This window comes from Rhinatrema bivittatum, chromosome 10 (genome assembly GCF_901001135.1).
Source record: "Rhinatrema bivittatum chromosome 10, aRhiBiv1.1, whole genome shotgun sequence".
NCBI lineage: Eukaryota > Metazoa > Chordata > Amphibia > Gymnophiona > Rhinatrematidae > Rhinatrema > Rhinatrema bivittatum.
In genome coordinates this window covers 6,034,052-6,057,126 of record NC_042624.1, presented here as the reverse complement: position 1 = coordinate 6,057,126, position 23,075 = coordinate 6,034,052, and the positions used below count along the sequence as shown (strand labels likewise).

General features: G+C 40.3%; 1 long non-coding RNA gene across 1 annotated transcript in view; it reads left to right on the top strand.

Moving 5' to 3' along the window:
- The window catches only part of LOC115100106, a 230,522-nt gene extending 210,391 nt beyond the window's left edge, over positions 1-20,131 (top strand). The window contains exons 3-4 of the long non-coding RNA XR_003858963.1: positions 18,414-18,560; positions 19,573-20,131. This is a non-coding gene — a long non-coding RNA (uncharacterized LOC115100106). The remainder of the gene's footprint in view (positions 1-18,413; positions 18,561-19,572) is intronic.
- The last annotated feature ends 2,944 nt before the right edge of the window (positions 20,132-23,075 follow it).

Below are 23,075 nucleotides of genomic sequence, written 5' to 3'. Positions count from 1 at the left end.
TAATAGGAAATTTTGATTCATTTCCTATTTCATTTCTTCCTAATGCCTATCCCTAATTATAATGCATTAGATAGTAACATAGTAATGATGGTAGAAAAAGACCAACCGACTATCTAGTCCGCCCAGCAATTTGTTTATGGTAGTAACTGCCACTCTGTGCAGGTTACCCCCTTGTTTTCTGTTAAGGATAATAGATATTTTGGAAGCCGATATATAGGAAGAATTGGAAAATGGTTCAAAACAATGTTATTGTTAACATGGGCTTTAGTGGCATTAACATCGCTAACTTGTAAAATGCCTTTTTTACAACGTGCTTGATTGGTGATACCAGAATCAAATTTGTGTCAAAAATAAGACTGAGATTATGTGTCTAGGTTTTAACCTCTAATAAATTTTCACCATAAAGAAGCACCATCCTAGAAGCCAAAGGAAATTACTTATTCATAAAAGAGAGGTTTTTCCCACATTCAGAAACAACCATTTTTCAATCTCTTTCATACCACTTTGAAAATCCTCAAAAGGAAGGGAACCATTTATGCAAGGTACATAAAATTGTATGTATGTACTACCCCAAGACTTTTAAGAACAGAGCACAGGGGGCCAGGTAAATATTAGAAATGTGCATCATTTTTTAAATAATTCCAGGCTTCAATTTCGGGGCCTCTGCTGGAAATTTAGTTTTTCCCGTGGTTCGGAGCATTTTTTTTCGGGGCCCCCAATTTTCAGGTTAGTGCGCACTATCAGGAGTTAGTGCGCATTAACTCCTGATAGTGCACACTAAGTCCCATTAGTGCGTGCTCACCCGTAAAACGAATTTTTCCAAAATTTCAGAAAAATTCCATTCATTTTTTGGTTACTCCAAACCATGATATTAAGTCAGAGGAAGTACAGGAAAGCAATATTTTGCTTTTATGTACACTTTTTGGGCTCCTCCAAAATTACACCTACCTGGGGCAGGCGTTAATATTGGCGAGTAAAAATGTGTCGGGCGCACATTATTTTTTGGCATGGGAGGATATAGATAATAGCCTCATCAACATGCATTTCCATATGATGAGCACTATTAAATACGCGTGCAATTGGATGCATATTTTGGGCGCATGTTTTGGATGTGCTGACCCCCATTTTACATTGGAGTTATCAACACACATCCAAAATTTGCTTCCAGTCTCGCATTGAGCTGTGCGCTGCAGCCAGCCCACGGTACTATATCTCCTTGTATGAGGGGCAGTTTCAACTCAGGGTGGCTTTTGGGGGGGTGTTACATTGGTCTGTCTAGGCCATAAGGGTCTATAGACCCACGTAACACTGCCCCCTTGCAAAACCCACCCTGAGTGGAAAGTGCCACTCTTACAGTGGGAGATATATATATAGAGAGTGTCAGATTATCTCTTTACCAGAGGTTCTCTCTCTCTCTCATGTAAAGGCTGCACACATGACAGGGATATTTTAAATGATATTTGTGTACTTGCACGCATGATATCAAATTAAGCTTATCCTTGCTAGTATGCACACTCATTTTAAAATTCACCTGTAACTGTTTTTGTTCATGCATCTCCTCTGTATACTGTGACTATTTTTACTATGACCTTTAAGTTCAATTTCTCTTATAGGTGCTAGTTTATCATATATTTTCTGTAATATTGTTATACAGGATTCACATAATGCATCCATTTTTGTGTTATCTGCATAATTAAATGTTTTCATAAGCAACACTTAACTCACCAGCATCAGATCAGAAACCATTGTAGATCTTACCTTCTTTTTGCTTCTTTGAGGCTAACAAAAACTTTACACTTCTAACACATTTAATTTATATAACATAAAATTGTGATCAAACCATATGAAATCCCTTAAAAATGGTGCAGAAACAATGATCTATGATGAATTCATAAGTCTAGATTATGCCCTGCTATGTGTTTTGGCTTCCCTACTTGTTGCACATAATCCATTGTGGATAAGTGAAACAAACATTCTCTAGCAAAATTGGATGCCTTATCACCTATGTGAATATTATAGTCACCCACCACTATCATCCTAGTATTGTAAATGCCAGGTAGCTATTTGTTCAGACAATTCATTAACATATAACAAGCTACCTCCAGGAGGCATATTTACTAAGCAGATTGTCCAAGACAAGAAAGTAAAATGCAAACTCTCAGTAGCTGATTTCAAATCACAATGGAGCCTTTCAATATGCAATATATTCCTATAGAAAACTAGAACCCCCTACATATTGTTTGTGAGCTTGTGATTGCTCTATATAATTAAATCCTGAGGTCAAACTGAGCATAGCAGCATTTTATTGTGGTCAAAACACCATGATTCAGTGATCAATATTAGATCTAACTTATTTTGCTGGATAATATCTGTAACAAGGTACTCCTTGTTGTGAAGTGATCTTTCATTCATATAACCTATCTGGGTTGTATTTAATAACTTCAGAGTACTGTCATCTAAAGTTGTAAGCTTTTTATGCTGTAGTCCAATTGTCTGCTGCTAGTTTGATGTGTTCAGGGTTGTCCTTTTTCTATTGTGCTTGGTAGATATGCCAAAATGGGGTATGAGGGTATGCATGTCCCTCTTAGAGTTATGTGGATATGGGGTACAGTCTTCTTTGTTCTGTCAATGGGCCAGTGAAGGGGGATTGTGGAAAAGATATGATGACTTTGGATGCAGGACTGTATCCCCTGAGGGGGGTGGTACTTTGGAGCATGGAGAGGTTTCTGGAGTGTTAGGTTAAAAGGTGATGGGGGGTTATTCTTAGAGTAGCTTCGACTTGGGATGAGTGGACTCCCTGGGTTACATCCACTGTACAGTGGGGGCCATGTGATGTTGGTTTGAGGTCTAATTTTTATACTGTTTAGTTGGATAGCATTTTCAGAGAGTTGGGGTAATGGGGTTGGGAAGGGTCATTGGGGTATCTCAGGATGAAAAGGTCTATTGGTTGGAGTGGACTCAGGTTTCAATGAAGGAGGGGTCAATTTGACCCTGAGATCATTGCTAATTCTTGGCAGCTGCAGGAGGACTGATTGGCCAGAGCGGTGTGGGACTGGGATGGGCATGTTTTCTTCATAGGTACTAGAGGTGTGATTCGGCCGAACCTTTTGGATCGGCCTTCGTTATTGGCCCGCCGCGGGAAATTTCATTTTCCTCTGGTTTGGGCTGATTTTTTTCGGCTGCCCCGAATTTCGGGGTTAGTGCGCACTAACAGGGCAAGCTTGAGGGGTCGGGATGGTGGAAGTTGTAAGTAATTAAATTTGAAAGGTTTGGGTGGGTTTGGGGTTATTTATTTTTTTAATGTGCTCTCTCTCCACCCCCAAAAAACAATAGGAAAACCACATGAAATTTCTTGGGTTTTCCTTTTGTTTTGTTAGCCCCCCGAAATGCAACGAAATAGGAAATATCGTCTTTATTTCCTATTTCGTTGCAAACGAATGCACATCCCTAATAGATACAGCTTTTCACTGGTCAGTTTAGATGTGGTGGATGCTGTGGTGGTGGATCAGTTTTGCAGGCTAGTTGGCAATGTCAGGATGACATTTGCTCTATTGTAAGTAGGACTGTGATTGACGGAATGGTTGGGACCATAGAGGGTTGGTGGAGAGGGATGTGAGGCCTTGTCTGCCAGTTTGGGGATTGCCAGTATGTTTTTGGATTTCATGTTGGGTGGGCTGTTGTCTAGGGATGGTGGTGCTTATTTTCTCTTGCATGTGTCTGCAATTGGTTCAGTTTTATTGTGTGAAGGGAGACCCAAGCCATGCTGGCAGGTTGGTGTGTTGACACTGCTTAAGCTGGAAGTTATTCTGGTGATTCTGGGTCAGAAGATGAGGACAAGCTGGGGGGGGTTGAACAATGGATATGTGGCCAGAGGAGGCACATTGGTGGTCATTTCCCCATGGAGCCTCCTGTGGTGGGGGAGGACCTTAACCGATGCTGGTGGCTGAGGCCCAGGAGGGTCATAGGTTTCTTGATGGATTGTGGCATTTCTATACCCAGGCTTCGGGGTAAGGATTGAACTGGTATTCCTTGTGACCCATGTTATTGGGAGGCTGATGAGCACAGTCTCAGCAGCCGTAATTAGCATGGTGATGAGTTTAGCCCAAACACCACTCAGCCATGACCTGAGAGTGTAGAAAAAGGGGATGGAGAGGGAGGGGTGAATGGTGCATGCCTCAGGGAGGTTTGGGTTGCAGCCGGAATAGGGTTGGACACCACTGGTTGTTGGCCATGAGAATCTGAGAGGAGGAGTTTTAGTTTAAATTCTCTGGCATTAAAGCCTGGTAGGCAGTAGGAAATTAACTTTTTGCCAGGCTGTCCCTCTCAAAGCAACCTGCCCTCCCTCCCTTGTTGTTTATATGTATAGCCTGTTGAATATTGCTTATTGAAATTTGTTGCAGCATGGGGGCAAGAGACCGAAGCCAAGTCTGCAGGTTGGTTTGATGATACTGCTTAAGCCAGAAATTAATCTAGAGATTCTGGGGTTGGAGGATGATGATGATGATAGCATGCTGGAGAGCTGGATGCAGGATATGTAGCCAGGGAAGGTACATTGGTGGTCATTTCCCCAAGGAGTCTCCCCTATTGGGTGGGGAAAGGCCTTAACTAATGGCGGTGGCTCGCCTGAAGGAGTCTGAGGCCCAGTTAGGTCATAGGTGTCTCGCTGGATTGTCGCATTGGTACATCCAGGCTTCAGGGTAGGGGTTGAACTGGTGTTCCTTGTTATGGCTCAGGTCAGCTATTACACAATGAAGCTGCAGCCTTATTTAGCCCAAAATGTTGTCCGAGTTTCTTTGAGATTGTGAGGGGACTGATGAGTGTGGTTAGGTCAAAAGGTCTCTGCTACCCATGTTATAAGAAACAGGTATTACAGGAAAAACATTTAAGGAACCTATAATCCTGACATAAATTATGCAATGAATGTATTGTTTTCCATCTCCTGTTCACAATAAGTCACACTTATCATTGTTTACTAGAATAAGCCCACAAATGTGTTATTATAGAGCTGAACTCCATAGTCCAGTATTGCATTTCACTAGATTTGTGGTTGACTTCAAAACTAAGTAACAAAGTCATTAAGTTGACTGTAGGAACTGCCACCTTGCCTTCATGTCTTATTGTAATCAAAGCACAATGGCTTGCTTCATGGTATAACCTATTATTTACAAATTAATAGCATATACATCAAACGAAACAAAACAGTTCAAACAAATCAAAGAATATCTATGTTAACTGAAAAGTAAATAACAAAGGCATATGTTTAGAGGATCATGGCCATGCTTAGAAACCTCTTGGTGAAATCATGAATTGTTCTTTTACAAGAAATTGTACAATATGCATAGATCAAGAGTGCAAGGCTGAGTCATTTAGGAATTAGTTCACATTATTATGCAATGTTGTTTAGAATAATCATATATTTAATTCAATGGTCTCTTTCTAATGTTGGATATGTAGATGAGACAAAAAGAGGAATTTATTTGATGTTCATTACCTAGGGTTCAGTCTACTTTTATAGCAAGAAATACCACCCAGCTCTGGAAGCATAAGGTGAAATTATATAAAGAAGACTAGCAACCCTACACTGCAGTTAACTCACTGTCTTTAGGCAGGCAATTAGAATAGCCCATGGAGTTGGAAGTGTATGCATGCGTTTTGTATGTACACATTTTTTTATCTAATATGCTTATCATAAATTTCTATAAATGGGCTAGGACTAAATAATATTTAATTTTATATTGGTTCATGTCTTTGTATTCTTCAAAACTGTTCATTCCGGAATCTTTCCAAGAAATTAGTATTCTTCTCAGACTTGATTACATTTCATCCAGCAGGCAAAGTACTGGAGAGTTTATAGCTCATCTCCATACTTTTCTGAGCTGTCCTAGCTTATGTCCTTCAAGGATATCACAAACTACTAGAGTTTGAGGTTCTGCCATCTCATGTTCTTTTGACAAATGTACATAGGATGTTTTGATCCTCTGGGACTTGGTCTTCTATCACTCCATACTCATTTGACCAGTGGGCCAGAAAGTATGCACCTCATGTTCCAAACCATAAAATGAACTGAACAGCACATTCTGGCATGTTACTAACATAGGATCAACCCATCGATATTCCAACTACTTCAGGTCAGCACCATTCCTTCTTTTCTTTGTTTCCTAATGCCCTACTATTGTATTCTCTGCTAATCTTATTCCCCACTGTAAACTATTTCAAACCTCAAGTCTACTGCTCCTTTTATATTTATCACTGACAAGTCTTTCTTCTGCCTTGTTTACTGGTCTTGAGTTTCAGTGTTTTCCCTCTCAGTCATTCATCACCAGAGACGATTCTATCATTAGCTAGGATGAGGAGGTCAGGTGGAAAAAATTTAGGGTGGTAGCAAGTGCCCCCACAACAGCCCTGCAACAACTGCCTCACTTTTAAGTCAGACAGGGAGAAAGGCCCATATGTATGCAGTTTGATGATGTGTCAGCACGGTTCTCACACCACACCTGCAGGAAGAGAGAAAGACATATGGCGGCAAGGTTTGATGACAGTGATGGGATTCCCACACTCTGCTGGCAGGAAGAGAGAGACCAACACATCAGCACAATTTGACATGTTAGCAGGGTCCCTATCCTCCATCAGCAGAAAGATGACCTTGAGTGGTGGTGCAGTAAATTGCGAGTAAGAGGAGTTAGAAGACTAGGAGGGGAGAAGAGGAAAGGAGGAAGAGTGAAGGAAAGGGTAAGGAAAGGGTGTGTGTGTGAGAGAGAGAGATATGGAAGGAAATGGTAATGGGGAGTGAGTGAGAAGAGAGGGAAGGAAGGAAAGGGGAAGAGGTGAGCGAGAAGGATGGGGTGAGAGTGAAGGGAATGAGGAAAGGGGAAGGGAAGGAGGTGAGAGAAAGGGGAATGAAAAAAGGAAGGAAAGATGTGAGTGAAAGAAAATGTAAGAGAAGAGGAGCTGAATGATGTGAAAGTGGAGAATAAGAGGAAAAGAGGGGGGAAAGGGAGAAAGGTAGTAGGAACGGGAGGGAAGTAGAAAGGAAGCAAGACTGCATGGGGGTGACTTTGAATGGGATAGAGTGTTCTCCACAGAGATCTCCACCATTACTTCCACTTTCCCAGCAGGTAGATGTGGGGAAGAGTGGGAAGTAGATGGTAGGGATCCCAGTAGTGTGGCAGGGTTGCCAGCTTCCTATAAATGTGTTTACTGACACTATTTGCCACATCTTTGGGAAGCTTGACCCTTGCTTCCTACCTTTCCCAGCATATCAAATATCAAAAGGTGACAAGTACCTCCAAGGTACTCCCACTTAGCAAAGCTCCAAGGGAACCCCCTTTCTCTTGGCCCTCTCAGTGATTTAATCTTCCCTACTCCTGGGGTGGGGAGGAGGGGGTGTAGAACCATCTCACCTCAGGTAGCAGATTGCCTTGAGCCTCTCCAGTTCATCACCATTCTCCTTGAGAGCATCTCATCCTTGTCACTGACATCACATGTTTGCTTCTCTTCCTCTCTACCTTCTCATTCTTTTTCTTTAACTGGAGATATCTTCTTTCCATTTCTCATGTACCTATAATATGATCTATTTTCAATAAGAGTACCTACATTCATGTTGAAGTGAAGTTATCAATTTGAATTTGCTGACAACACATATCACTAAAAGTAAAGGAAGGTTATGCAAAACTCATGGTACTCAGAAAACTTAAACCACTACTAACTCAAAATGACTTCCGAACAATACTACAGGCACTAATTTTCTCCAGCACAGATTACTACAATGCCCTTATGTTAGGACTACCTAATACAACATTAAGACCACTGCAAATACTTCAAAACACAGCAGCTAGAATACTAACTGGAAAAAGGAGGGACCATATAACCGAAACCCTAGCAGAGTTACATTGGCTACCAATTGAACACAGAATTAAATACAAAACCCTATGTATCATTCACAAACTAATTTATGATGAGAAATCAGACTGGTTGAACACAGCATTACGGGTACACATTCCACACAGGAACCTCCGATCAGCAAATAAAGCACTCCTAACCATTCCATCAGTTAAAACAGCAAAACTAACCCAAGTGAGAGAAAGAGCCCTATCACTAGCAGGACCCATAATCTGGAACACAATGCCTCCAGAGATCAGACTACAAAGTGATCTCAAGACATTTAAGAAAAGTTTAAAAACATGGCTTTTTAAACAAGCATTTTATAAAGAGAGTGGAAAATAGAGAGAAATTATTCAGGATAAGACAGAAAGGCACCGACACACAGTCCAAGGACTGTACAGTAGATTAGTCTACGAACTCCACCCCACAATAAAGCATAACGATAATACTATGTGTGATAAAACTACTGGTGTAAGTACCTTGGTACAATTGGTCATGAACTATTTCACTAAATGTCTATGTTTAATGATATATTGTAACCGGACCTTTGACGGCACCTGTTAGAATGTACTATAGTACACTTTTACCTACATTAAATATGTGCCTACATGTAAACCGTTGCGATGGTATTTAACTTAGCAACGGTATAGAAAGGTTTTTAAATAAATAAAATAAATTTGTCTGAAAGACAAGAGAACCATTCATGAATGGTGCTGCTAATACCAGCCTCTACAAGATGTAACAGGAGGATTTTATGATTTAATGTATCAAAAGCTGAGGTGATGTCCTAATAAAACCAGAACATATGAAGTGCCTGCACCAAATCCTCTTATAATTGTGTCAGTGCTTGAGAGTAATAAGGCCTCAGTGTTATGCTGGCACCTGAAACTGAATTGATATTGGTCCAGTGTCGAGTGAGAATCAATGAAATGTGTCAATTGTTGTAATACTACCATCTCTATTACTTTTGTAAGAAAGTGTATTGAAGAACTGGGATGAAATTAGAAAGATTATTTGAATCAGAGAGAGGGTTTTTTTTTAATAGTGGAGGTACAGAAGCTTTTTTGGGGGAAACAGAGGAACATTACCTGAGAAGAGAAAAATTAACTATATATTATCTGTTTCAAGAATTTTGTGTTGTGATACTTTCAGTAGAGGGCTAGAGCACAGGTTAAGAGCAAAGGGATGAAGAACTGAGTTTGTTTATAATCTCAGATTGTGGAAAGGAATCAAATACAGACTAGGCATTAACTGTGGCGTGAGTGGTGAATGGAATACAATCAGGAAATAATATGCATATTTTAGCAGTTTTGTCTGAAAACTGATTAGCAAAGGATTGACATATGTGTGATAAGGGATCTTTGAAAAACTTTGCTGATAGATGGGAAAAGGGGATTCAGGCCCTTTACAATGTAAAATAATTCATATGGTTGTTCAATAATGACTGAATGTGGCTATTAAAGTAGGTCTTTTTTTTACAGTATTTGTCACTTTCCTGATGTCAGATGCTTCTCTTCTTTATGGGAGAATTTTAAGGTTGTTTCTTCTCTGGAAGTTGAAAACTTCATTGCTAATTTCAATGATGTAATTTATCCACTTTTTCATTGCCCAGCTTCACTTCTCAAATCTTCTAAGAGTTTGTTAGCCTCCTAGTTTGCCAAACTCATTAACCTCTCTCTAGCTGAGGGTACGATTTCATCACCTCTCAAGAAACCTGTTGTGAGTCCACTTTTGAAGAGGTCATCACTGGACCCTTCTGATCCGAACAACTACTGACGTATTTTGTCTCTACCTCATTTCACAAAAGTTCTTGAATCAGCAGTCTTATCACAATTAACTGATTACCTTCAGAAATATGAAGTGCTCGACCCCCATCAATACAGTATTCTTCTTTCGTTCAGCGCTGAAATTCTTCTCTTCTCACTCACTGATTTCCTCAGACAAGGGCTCGATAATGGCCAACAATTTATTCTAATATCTCTTGACATAATCGCTGCCTTTGACACCATCAACCACTACATTCAAATCTACCATCTAAAAGAATCTGGTATCTCAGGGAATGTCCTCAGCTGGTTTGCCTCTTATCTCTCTGACAGAAATCACCACATCAAATTTCAAAACACTCTTTCAGACCTATCTGCTATTAAATCCAGGGTTCCACAAGTTTCCACTCTCTCTGCTACTTTATTCAATATATATCTGGCTCCAATTTGTAAAATTCTATCTAACTTAACAGATTGTTATAAACTTTATGCCGATGATATGGAGTTTGTTCTCAGAATTCACCCTACCTGGCAGGAAACTCATGAGCTTCTTTACATCTGTTTTTCAATCATCAAAAAAATGGTTACATTTGAATAAACTTGCCTCAATGGGGTGGATTTTCGCCCAAGAATCCGCTCTTGCGCATGCCAAGCCTATTTTGCATATGCCCGGCGACGCGCGCAAGCCCCGGGATGCGTGTATGTCCCGGGGCTTGAAAAAAGGGGCGGGGCAGTCTGGGGCGGTCCAGGTGTGGGGCCGGAGCCTCCAGGCACAGGGACAATTTGCTGTTGTGCCCGGGATCATGGGCCGGCCATTGGCCGGCACGCACAACCTATGTCTGCCTGGAGGCAGGTGCAACTTACAAGACAACGGTTAGGTGGGGGGTTTAGGTAGGGCTGGGGGCAGCTTAGGTAGGGGAAGGGAGGGGAAGGTGGGGGGGTGGAAGGAAAGTTCCCTCCGAGGCTGCTCTGCTTTCTGTGGCCTCGGAGGGAACAGGGAAAGCCATCTGGGCTCCCCTAGGGCTCAGCGCGCACAAGGTACACAATATAAGAACATAAGAAATTGCCATGCTGGGACAGACCAAGGGTCCATCAAGCCCAGCATCCTGTTTCCAACAGAGGCCAAGAACCTGGCAATTACCCAAACACTAAGAAGAACCCATGCTACTGATGCAATTAATAGCATTAATAGCAATTAATAGCATTAATAGCCTTCTCCTCCAAGTGTGCACCGCTTTGCGCGCGCCGACCCAAGATTTTATAACATGCGTGTGGCTGTGTAGTACGCATGTTATAAAATCGGGCGTAGATTTGTGCACGCCAGGTTGCGCGTACATTCTACGCCTGCGTGTACATTTTAAAATCTGGCCCTATATGTCTAAAACTGAATTCATCAGCATTCATAGTCCTTACTCTTCTTTCACTGATAAGACTTTAATTCTTGATAACATGTCTTTTCCCATTAAAACTCAAATTAAAAGCCTTGGTGTCATTCTTGACAATATTCTCTCATTCCGTCCACAAATCAAACATGTCATTTCCCAAGGATTCTATGGACTCTGAGTTCTCTCAGATCTCAGAAAGCTCCTTCTCCCCCCAAATTTTGACAGTTCTACAAGCTTCAGTTTTTCCCATTATAGACTATTGAAATAACTTATATACTGGGATCCCATCCACAATTCTTCGCTCACTTCAGTTGCTTTTGAATTCAGTGGCCAGGCAACTTTCAGGCCTGAGAAGGAACGATCACATTATTCTCACATTGATCGAGCTCCATTGGTTACAGATTCAGGAGAGGATCAAATACAAGATGGGAATGTTAATCTTTAAACGCTTAAATGACCATTCATCTGTTTGGGCCAACACGATTTTAACATTTTATCAACCTTCCAGAACTCTGCGCTCCTCTCAAAGAGGACTTCTGGAGATTCCTTCCCCTAAAATTGCATGATTACATACTACTCATGAATGCGCTTTCTCAGTTGCTGGGCCTACTCTCTGGAACTCACTACCCATCACTCTTAGACAATATGATGGCGTAAAAGATTTCAGATAACAAATTAAAACTTTTTTTTTAAGGTAGCCTATTTTTAGATGTTTTCATTAATTTTCTGATTTTATTTTGTCAGTTCTGATTAAATCTATATGAGCTATGTTTTGTTCTGTCAATGTTATTTAAGTTTTTATCTTATTTTAAAATTTGTGTTCATTGTATTTTTAAGTTTTTTATTGTTTAATATTTATTTTTTTCATCACCTAGGCCTTTTTGTGTTAGGCGATTCACAAATTTTAATAAATGTAAAATATCTCCCAAAATGATGGTTTTAGAGAGACTGATAGGTGCATTAATTAAACAAACCGGGAGGGCAGGAGGTTAGAAAAATGTTTAATGTCTTAGATGAGGCTATGAGTATCTTATAGGGCAAAGGAATAGACAGAGACAAGTGGGAAGTTTAGGTATTTCTTGAAAATGATGGGTAGGCCACCCTTCCTCATTGTTTTCTAGGCTAGATAAATATGAATTTCCCTCAGGGCAGCATTGATTTATGATGGGAAAGTCATTTTGAGTATTCCAGATTTCTGCAATGCACAAACATGTTACTGTTATCTATTAGCCCCCTGATATATTTAGCCAGATAAATTACCCTAGATGTCGCAGAATCCCCTAAAGTTGAGTCCTCAGCTCCCATGAGCTTACCTGGTACTCATAGTGTATCCTGGGGATTCTGACAAGTGATGGATTGTAGCCACTGCATTTTTTATACTCTAGAAAAAAGGATAGAGGGATATTTTCTTTATTTCCTTTTCTCAGTTTAAACTCATCATTTGACTTAAGTTGCCGGATGTCAATGTTTACAAAAGAAAAGAAAAAGTAAACAGAAGTTAAAAAACAGGAATTAAAAAATTGAGGTCAAGTTGATGGTGAAGCTGCCTGACAAGATTGATTGAATTATGGAGCTAATGAGAGAGTCCCTCAGACTCAGAATAAGACAGTAGTTTGCCTCAACCAATCACAGTGGGAAAGCCAAAAGCAAACCACAATCAGACTGCTTTGCTGGGCATATTTTTATTTCATATTTCATATTTCATATTTAAAAATTGAAAACAAATAAAATAAATATTTGGTAGAGATGTGAATCGTGTGATCGATCGTCTTAACAATTGATTTTGGCTAAGGGGGGGAGGGAATCGGATCGTCGCGGTTTTGTTTGGTTTAAAATCATGAAAATCGTAAATCGGGGGAGGGCCGGAAAACTGGCACACTAAAACAACCCTAAAACCCACCCCGACCCTTTAAAATAAATCCCCCACCCTCCCAAACCCCTCCAAATGTCTTAAATTACCTGGTCCAGTGTCATATGACAGGGCAAAGGTAGCGCCGGCACCATTTCTATTAACGCACCCGTGGCCCGAGAGTGGAAGATCACAGCGGGACCCCCCCACTGGACCCCAGGTAATTTAAGACATTTGGGGGGGGGGGTTTGGGAGGGTGGGGGATTTATTTTAAAGGGTCGGGTGGGTTTTAGGGTTGTTTTAGTGTGCCGGTTTTCCCGCCCTCCCCCTTCCCCCGATTTACGATTTTTGACGATAAATCGGGGGAATGCCTATTGTATATCGCCTCTAACGATTTTTGACGATTTAAAATATATCAGATGATATTTTAAATCGTCAAAAAACGATTCACATCCCCAATATTTGGGATCCAGCCCCAGAGGAAGAGAGGAAGCCAGTGTGATAGTGTTTTTGTCCGGTTTGCCTCAGGGAAGCCAGCCAGCAGAGAGAGAGAGGGAGAGGCTGGGAAATCCAGAAAAACGTCCAGTAAGCCAGAAACTGAGAGCCAAGGAGCCTTTATGTGGCATGACCCTCGTTTTTTTTTGCTGCCAGGAACACATTGAGGAGACTGACCATGGAGGATGATAGCAGAGAAGTGAAACCTGGTGTTTAGCAAGTGTGGGAAGAAAAATAAATTGTTTTATGGCTTAATACCACAAAGCCTAGAAAAGAATAAAAGATCTTAAACTCACTGTTACTCTGTTAGCAACCTTCCTGATAGTTTGTTTTTCCTGGAGCTCGGTTTTTGACTAGGAATTTCAGGAAAGAGATGCTTTTCAGCCTGTTTCTCCATGAATTACATATTTTTAATCTGACCAAAGAAGCTGTTGGATTCCTTCATTATTATTTATTAATGTTTAAAAAAGGGCCACATCATTAGGGGTGGACCCTATAGGATTATTGACTGTGTGTGAGCGTGTGTGTGTGTGTGTGTGTGTATGGGGGGGGGGGGAGTTGAAACAAGATTTGTGCATTCGAGGGAAGATCATCTCTGAAATGTTCTTTTTGCTAACAAAGGTCCTGTTCTTTGCCTAGTTCATGTACCCTCTACTAATTTTACATCTACAGTATATTTATTTATTTTATTTATTTAAAATCTTTTCTATACCGTCATTAAGTTATTTACCATCATAACGGTTTACAGGCTGGCACAAATAGGCAAAACAAATATTAGTATACTCAGTTATTATTCATTGTGTTGCATTGCTATTGTGTGCATGAGAAATTGACTTTTTTACAATGATTAATAAGAGTTTTCTGTTATTATATGCCTTTTAATTTTCTATGAGGCCGAAGCAATATCAGCGCCCGTTAAAAGAGCACTCATCATTGAGCACTCGCTCCCTTAACGTGTGCCGATGCACCTCTCCTGGGTGCCCAATTTAATATTTAAATCAAGTGCCATGGTAAAAAGGAGGCACTTGGGGAAATTGTGTGCTCCTAGTGCCTCCTCAGCAGCAGGTGCCCAGGAGAGGTGGTGGTCAGGTTAGGAAAATGGATGCTCAATTTCTCCTATTTTGGTTCCTCTGACATAATATCTCAACAATACCTATTACCTATGCTCGATTGGATGCACATTTTGGATGTGCTAGCCCCTGTTTTGCATTGGGGGTTATGGACACGCATCCAAAACGTGCATCTAATTGTGAGTTGAGATGCGTGATGTGGCCATTGTACAGTATTGCATCGGCCTGTGTGTTTGTCTAACTGAACTTATTGATTTACACTTCAGTTATTAGTAAACGTTTTCAAATATTCTTGCCTGTTGTGATTTCAAGAGGTACATTGTGCAATGGGAAAAAGCAAAGGGTTATCTGAGAAGGGCACGGGGTGTGGTATCTGGGGGCAATGCTAGACCCCTTCAGGTTTTGAACCAGTAAACAAGTATATATCTATTTCTTCTATGGTAATCCCCCCCCCCCCCCCCATCCCCACCAGTCTAGGAAAATGCATGTCTTAAGGGGCACTACATAGATAGTCAATGGGATAAATGTCCTGCTGAATATCCCCGGTAAAGTTATCTGGCTACCTTTAGCCAGATAACTTTAAATATAACCAGCTATTTTTGGAAAAATCAAACACAGCTACAATTATCCAAAAAATGTATCCATCCAATCCCTAATATCAGAGTTAGCTGGATAAGTTATCCAGACAATTCATTCCTGCCCTAATGTATCCCCAAAATGCCCATTACATATCCGACTAATTTTTATCCAGGTAATGACTTAGGCCTGGATTCATCATTCATCGCAGAATGATGAATCCTGTGAAAATGGGGGGGGTGGGCCTGCGAAAGCCTGCAGACTTCACACCACGGTGGTATGATTTTGGCGGCCGCGGTGCACCGGCTGCCGGCTTTCACACCGAATAGTGCCACCGTGAAAGATTGTGCTATTCGGCCCACTACTGCCGACGATAATGTTAGTAACATTATCGCCAGCAGTGAAGATACCGCCGACTCAGCCCCTTCCCCGCCCCAATCTAATTTACATGCTATCACACGCGATAAATCGCGTGCGATAAGCCTTTGATAAATTACCCCCTTAATTAGCTTAAAGTTAGCAAGATAACTATTGGGGATATTTAAAACTTAGCATTTAGTTGGATAACATGAATAGTGGTTAGAGTATTCAAGCAAAGAAGCGAGTTAACATATGGCAATGTAACCTACACAGAGCATTAGTTACAACCAGCTAGTGGTGCATTCATGGAATCTACCTTATAGTTAATATATGGATTAGCTATATGGCTGTTACATTCAACAAAGTTGATTGAGTTCACTCATGATAATGGTAGAGTAGAGTTAGTCTACTCTTGTACTTCTACAGCTAGGGCAGGCCTTCTGTGTACCACAAGAAAGAATGAATAAATAAAGTTGGGGAGGAAGAGGTCTGGCCGTCAATTGGTTTTGCAGGTGGGATGGGGGCTTGTTGGGTAACCTGAACAGAGCAGGAGTAACAACCTAAAATCCTTAGGAGTAGATTTTAGGCCCACGCACGTGTCCATGTGCGCGCAGTTCCTGGTGTGTACACATGGACACAGCTATTTTATGTCATGCAATTCCCATACACACATGTGTGCCAGATTTTAATGTCCGCACATTCATGTGTGGGCAGGTGGCTTCTTCCATGCAAGGGGAGGGGGGGGGGGGTTAAAGAATCATGTGGTGACGCAATCGAGCCTTTGCCCAGTTTTGGGTCATAGATATTCCTGCCTTTGCTATAGCTATCGTCAACGTTTCTTTACTGACTATTGGTCTTTCCATGCTAATCCAATGTTTTGCACATTTTTTGAACCTTTCATAGACCCTGGGACTAGTGTTCATGCTACTGCTAATGCTGCTTTGCTGTTCTTTCAGTGCCTTTGAGTTCTGATGCCACTCTTCCTCTTGGCTTAGATATTCCTCAATTTTGGGGAGTGTTGAAAGTATTACTGTGAGCTTTTTGGTTTTTTGTCAGACATGATTTCCACTCTTTTTTTGGGTTTTTGTGTTTCTACCTTACTAGATGACAGTGCATAACGGCAAGACTAGCCCATCCCATTTGGATGCAAGTTTCACTTATATTTAAATCCTCTTTCCTTCCCAGCCTCCTGATGCAATGTAAACATTACTATGCAATGAAGCCTACTGCATGCTAGCGTATCACACTTAAGATCCAATCTATTCCCCTTGTTCTTACTTTTTACAAGAAATAAGTTCTTGAATTTCCTACCGTTACAATGAAAAAAATATAAGTTTGAGTTGCCTACTGTTACAATGTTCTTGAGTCACTTACTGTAGGGATGTGAATCGTGTTTTGACAATTTAAAATATCGTCCGATATATTTTAAATCGTCAAAAATCGTTAGGGCCACGATACAATACCAATTCCCCCGATTTATCGTCAAAAAATCGTAAATCGGGGGAAGGGGGAGGGCAGGAAAACCGGCACACTAAAACCCCCTAAAACCCACCCCCGACCCTTTAAATTAAATCCCCCATCCTCCCGAACCCCCCCAAATGCCTTAAATTACCTGGGGGTCCAGCGGCGGTCCGGATCGGCAGCAGTCCGGAACGGCCTCCTGCAATTGAATTGTGTTGTCTTCAGCCGGCGCCATTTTTCAAAATGGCGGCGCAAAATGGCGGCGGCCATAGACCAACACGATTCGACTGCAGGAGGTCGTTCCGGACCCCTGCTGGACTTTTGGCAAGTCTTGTGGGGGTCAGGAGGCCCTCCCAAGCTGGCCAAAAGTCCCTGGGGGTCCAGCGGGGTCCGGAATACGATCTCCTGCCGCGAATAGTTTTCCGTACGGAAAATGGCGCCGGCAGGAGATCGACTGCAGGAGGTCGTTCAGCGGGGGTTCCGGACCGCCGCTGAATGTAGCATGAACGTAGCTGAAACTTAGAACATTAACATGTGATAGAAGAATAAAGTAGCAGTTACAATAAAACAGGGATAAAATGCAAACTTGGAATGTAGCATTCTACATTCCAAGTTTGCATTTTATCCCTGTTTTATTGTAACTGCTACTTTATTCTTCTATCACATGTTAATGTTCTAAGTTTTTTTCACATGTTAATGTTCTAAGTTTTTTTTTTTTTTTAAGTATTTATCCTCTTATCACACCCTGTTATTTGTAAACCGGCATGATGCGACTCCCATCGCGAATGCCGGTATATAAGAAATTCAAATAAATAAATAAAATAAAATAAATATATAGGGCCCTCCAGATGTCAAAACTTTGTTTTGACAGGTGATCACACCCACTTCTGGTTTAGGCCCTGCCTTTATCCCATCCTTAGCCAATCAACATTCACTTCCGGGTCATGTCCTGCCAGCTTCCCCACCTTAGCCCTGCCCCTGGTTGACATTTGGCCTGGCTCCATCAAGGTCATGCCTCTTTTTGACCATGGGGCAGCCATTTTGGCTGCATGGGGGCTGCTATATTGGATAACAGCATGGCTAATATGGGGTTGCCATCTTTGATGGCATCACGGCTAACAGGGTGCCAGTGAATGACAACACAGCAGTGCTCCTTATCCCCATAGAGAGGGGCATGCATAGATTTGCCTTTTGAGAGGAGCGTAAAATGCAGGCTAACTGCAGCTTTTGTGGGGTAATAATGATGATAATTTGAATAATAACTGAAGAAGGTACCTAAACGTCCAATGATCTCAAAATTGTAGCTTGATGAACCAAAGTTAATTTAACCCTCATAATAGGCTTCATCGTTAAGTCATAACAATGACTTTTTTTTTTACTCTGCCTTATATTTAATCATAGGGCTGTAGTATTCGATATTTTTTTAGAATTTCTCTTTTACATGTGATAGTATTGTTAAACTGTGCTGTGTCACTCAATATTCATTTAAAACGTTGCTGCAAACTTTCATATTCATAAATTGTAGTAAACAATTATCCATTCAGTAAATAATTATCTATTCACTTATCTTCAGAATATAGATGTACTCCTGTGCTGATATGGAAGCCTTCAACTCCTGCAGAAGGAAACTTCTGCTCCGAGGAAGCTATGCCCGACACGGGACCATGTTTTGGATTTTTATGCGATCCTTTTTCAAGGGCTGGAATCACTGAAAATAAAGGTTCAGTTTAAAAGCTAAAAATATGTTGCTTAAATATTTGTTATGTAGTATATATTCTTGTAATCTCAAGAAGATGGCAAATACTTTTTTGTCGACAGTCAAAAGAATGTTCATTCAAACACTTACTGTTGCGGTAGTAGATTTTCGACAAAAAAGTATTTGCCAGCATCTTGAGATTACAAGAAAAAAAAAAAAAAAAGCAAGCAGGGATCTGTGTTTGACCCAGCGAGGGGAGGTTAGGGGAGTAGACGATACTTCCATCCACCTCCTCTCCTCTCCCCATCATAAATCTTAATATGGACCCTATTTTTAAATATGAAAATAATATATAGTAGACTTGAAATGTTAGAAAACTATAGCATTGAAACCTATAAGCTGTTTTAAAACCAGTGAATGTTTGGAAACTAATAGCATATATATTTTTTAAATCATTTTATAAAAATATAAAATATGAGTGATCACCAACAAACCTGGCACAGGTACATTTTCATAATATATTAGTCCCTTGTTTATTATGCAAATCATTTGTCAACACTAACATTAGAAGTTTATATATGAGTTTCATGAATATCATTTTGCACTAATGATATATTAAAACTGCATGAAAAGTTAGCTGTTTTGGGATGGCAAGAATGTAGCCATGTATATCTGGTACCTAAACTTGAGATATATGTGTGCTGGGTTCTAGAGGGGGCCACGGTCTGTGGCCCCTGGACATGGACTGTCTCTGCATTAGCTGAGCTAGATGGGGAAGGGATTGTAAAATGTGGAAAAGTTCTAGATAATTACAAATGTAGGTTTGTGGTGCTATGGCCCAGAATGAATCCAGTTGAGCTAGAGTTCCAAAAAGAGCAGGGATGAAATGCCAGGTCAAACATGTAGCCATGTGGAAAATTATTTTGTACTCTCAGGTGTGTGAATAATTTCTGTGTGGGGACACTCACTCTGATATTAGAAGACCCAAGTAACAGTTTTTGGAAGCCATATTGTATTTCCGCCATTTTTCTTTTAGAGATTTTTTACACAACTTTTGAAGTGAAATATCTCCAGAATGAGGTCAATTGAAACCATGGACTCAACTATAGTTACCACATTTGTTTTTCATCATTTCCTGTTGAATGCTAGCATGAGCTCCAGGAACATTGACCAAAATGCATGTGAAACATCGTTCCTTGAAGAAGAACTATCGTAGTTCGAAATGTGGTCCTGCATTAGACTGTTTGATCTCTCAATGGGCGTTTCAACTATGGCATATCTTGGCATTTTTTCAAACATTGAATATTGAGATAAGTCCTCTTCTATGGCTTTTTCATTAGATATTTGTGCAAAAGATTACATATTTTAATAGCAAAGAAAAATGTATAAAAAATAAGAAAATATATAATAAAATATTCAGTTAATATGAGATGAACTGTGATTGCAACATGACCGATGATTATATATAAGGTTGAGTATTAAGTATGACAGCACAAACTGATGATGCCTAGTATGAAGGTCATTTCTACAGCATGTATCGAATATAGTGATTTGAAATTGAGGGCAGGAGGATTATTTCATTGTTTTGATTGTTAGTATTCCACTTTACCTCACAATTAAAGAGTGGGTTTTTTTTTTATATTCTAAAAATATTGTCTATCGCTGATTTTATAAGTAATCTAGATCTTTCCTGAAGTCACGCTTTTCCATTATCTGCTCTGGAATCCTCTGCTGTTTTGGGCAGTCTCATCCTTTACCTCATTTTTTGTTAAATGTGCCAGGAACCCTGCAGAGGTTCCATTTCTGGCTGAACTTCGTGTCTGGCTCTGAGCTGGATTCCCATTGCCAATTCCTCCTTTTCTTCCTTTGCTTTTGAAACACAGTACTGAGCTGCATAATGAAGTCTTCACGCTCATTCTTCAAGCTGCACAGAAACACAAGTGTCAGCCCCCCAGTGCCTCCCCAGAAAACCAATCTCTACCACATTTCAAAGCTGTCCAAAACATTCTGGTCATAAAAGGGCAGTCTGGGTTGCCGAAAGTTGCATTGTTACTCTTACTCATGTGTTACCGCTTTTTAAATGAGGCTGTACATTATCATAGGCTTTTTTGAAAACATCTTATAAATGAATATTTAAAATTTGTTATGGCCATGTTGTTCAGTGACTGATATTTGTCAACTGTGGTGCAGTGTCACAGATAAAAGAAATAGCTTGCCACAACAAGGAGGAACTGAAAAAAACTCATTACAGCTTGTCTTGGAACAGAAGAATGGCATCACTTCCCTCTGTGAGGGCTTAAGTTAAAGACTACAATTAAATTGCAGGACTTAACAGAGCTTCTTTGTGGTTTATTTACTGCCAGAAGCTTTGCTTTTGAAGCAATGGGGGGTTCAGTATCTTAACAGAAATTGACTCGGCCCAGTGGGTCCAATCCAGTTGCATTAATTCACATGTTTTTGCTACTGTGTCATGGTTATGAGCAAATATCTGCGCAATGGCTGGAAAAAGGAGAAAACCCAAAAAAAACAGGCAGATGGGAACACAATTAAAAACAATTCCTGCTGCTTGCTGTCTGCTAAAGGGACATCATGGTTTTCCCTTCCCTCGCTTTTTATCCAAGATGCTCAAACAGAACCAACTGTCTGCTCCTGTTTGTTAGGTTAATGTGTGGGAGATTCACAATAATTACTCTAGACTTCACTTGAAAGAAAGTACCGGGTTGATTTTCTTTATTACCCTTGGTTTTGAATGTTTTATTTTAAAATTTGATATAGTGTATAATGAATGTCAATTTAAATTTTTAACTGCTTTGATTGTACAAATGGAATTGTGCTATATCAAATAAAATAAGAATAAAAATTATGATTAATCACATGGAAATGATCCAAACCCAAATCATACCAGCCAACAATTTATTTATTATCTTTTCTTCTATAACTTTTTGGATTGGTATTCCTTCTTTCTATTTTTCTTTTTCAAGCAAAATCAGAATCATTTCTGGTGTTCTGGCACCATGAACTTTAATTCATAACTACTTGGGATTTTCCCCCTATTTTAATAGATCCATAAGAACATAAGAAAATGCCATACTGGGTCAGACCAAGGGTCCATCAAGCCCAGTATCCTGTTTCCAACAGTGGCCAATCCAGGCCATAAGAACCTGGCAAGTACCCAAAAACTAAGTCTATTCCATGTAACCATTGCTAATGGCAGTGGCTATTCTCTAAGTGAACTTAATAGCAGGTAATAGACTTCTCCTCCAATAACTTATCCAATCCTTTTTTAAACAGAGCTATATTAACTGCACTAACCACATTCTCTGGCAACAAATTCCAGAGTTTAATTGTGCATTGAGTAAAAAAGAACTTTCTCCGATTAGTTTTAAATGTGCCCCATGCTAACTTCATAGAGTGCCCCTTAGTCTTTCTACTATCCGAAAGAGTAAATAACCGATTCACATCTACCCGTTCTAGACCTCTCATGATTTTAAACACCTCTATCATATCCCCCCTCAGTCGTCTCTTCTCCAAGCTGAAAAGTCCTAACCTCTTTAGTCTTTCCTCATAGGAGAGTTGTTCCATTCCCCTTATCATTTTGGTAGCCCTTCTCTGTACCTTCTCCATCGCAATTATATCTTTTTTGAGATGCGGCGACCAGAATTGTACACAGTATTCAAGGTGCGGTCTCACCATGGAGCGATACAGAGGCATTATGACATTTTCCGTTTTATTCTCCATTCCCTTTCTAATAATTCCCAACATTCTGTTTGCTTTTTTGACTGCTGCAGCACACTGTACCGACGATTTCAATGTGTTATCCACTATGACACCTAGATCTCTTTCTTGGGTTGTAGCACCTAATATGGAACCCAACATTGTGTAATTATAGCATGGGTTATTTTTCCCTATATGCATCACCTTGCACTTATCCACATTAAATTTCCTCTGCCATTTGGATGCCCAATTTTCCAGTCTCACAAGGTCTTCCTGCAATTTATCACAATCTGCTTGGGATTTAACTACTCTGAACAATTTTGTGTCATCTGCAAATTTGATTATCTCACTCGTCGTATTTCTTTCCAGATCATTTATAAATATATTGAAAAGTAAGGGTCCCAATACAGATCCCTGAGGCACTCCACTGTCCACTCCCTTCCACTGAGAAAATTGCCCATTTAATCCTACTCTCTGTTTCCTGTCTTTTAGCCAGTTTGCAATCCACGAAAGGACATCGCCACCTATCCCATGACTTTTTACTTTTCCTAGAAGCCTCTCATGAGGAACTTTGTCAAACGCCTTCTGAAAATCCAAGTATACTATATCTACCGGTTCACCTTTATCCACATGTTTATTAACTCCTTCAAAAAAGTGAAGCAGATTTGTGAGGCAAGACTTGCCCTGGGTAAAGCCATGTTGACTTTGTTCCATTAAACCATGTCTTTCTATATGTTCTGTGATTTTGATGTTTAGAACACTTTCCACTATTTTTCCTGGCACTGAAGTCAGGCTAACCAGTCTGTAGTTTCCCGGATCGCCCCT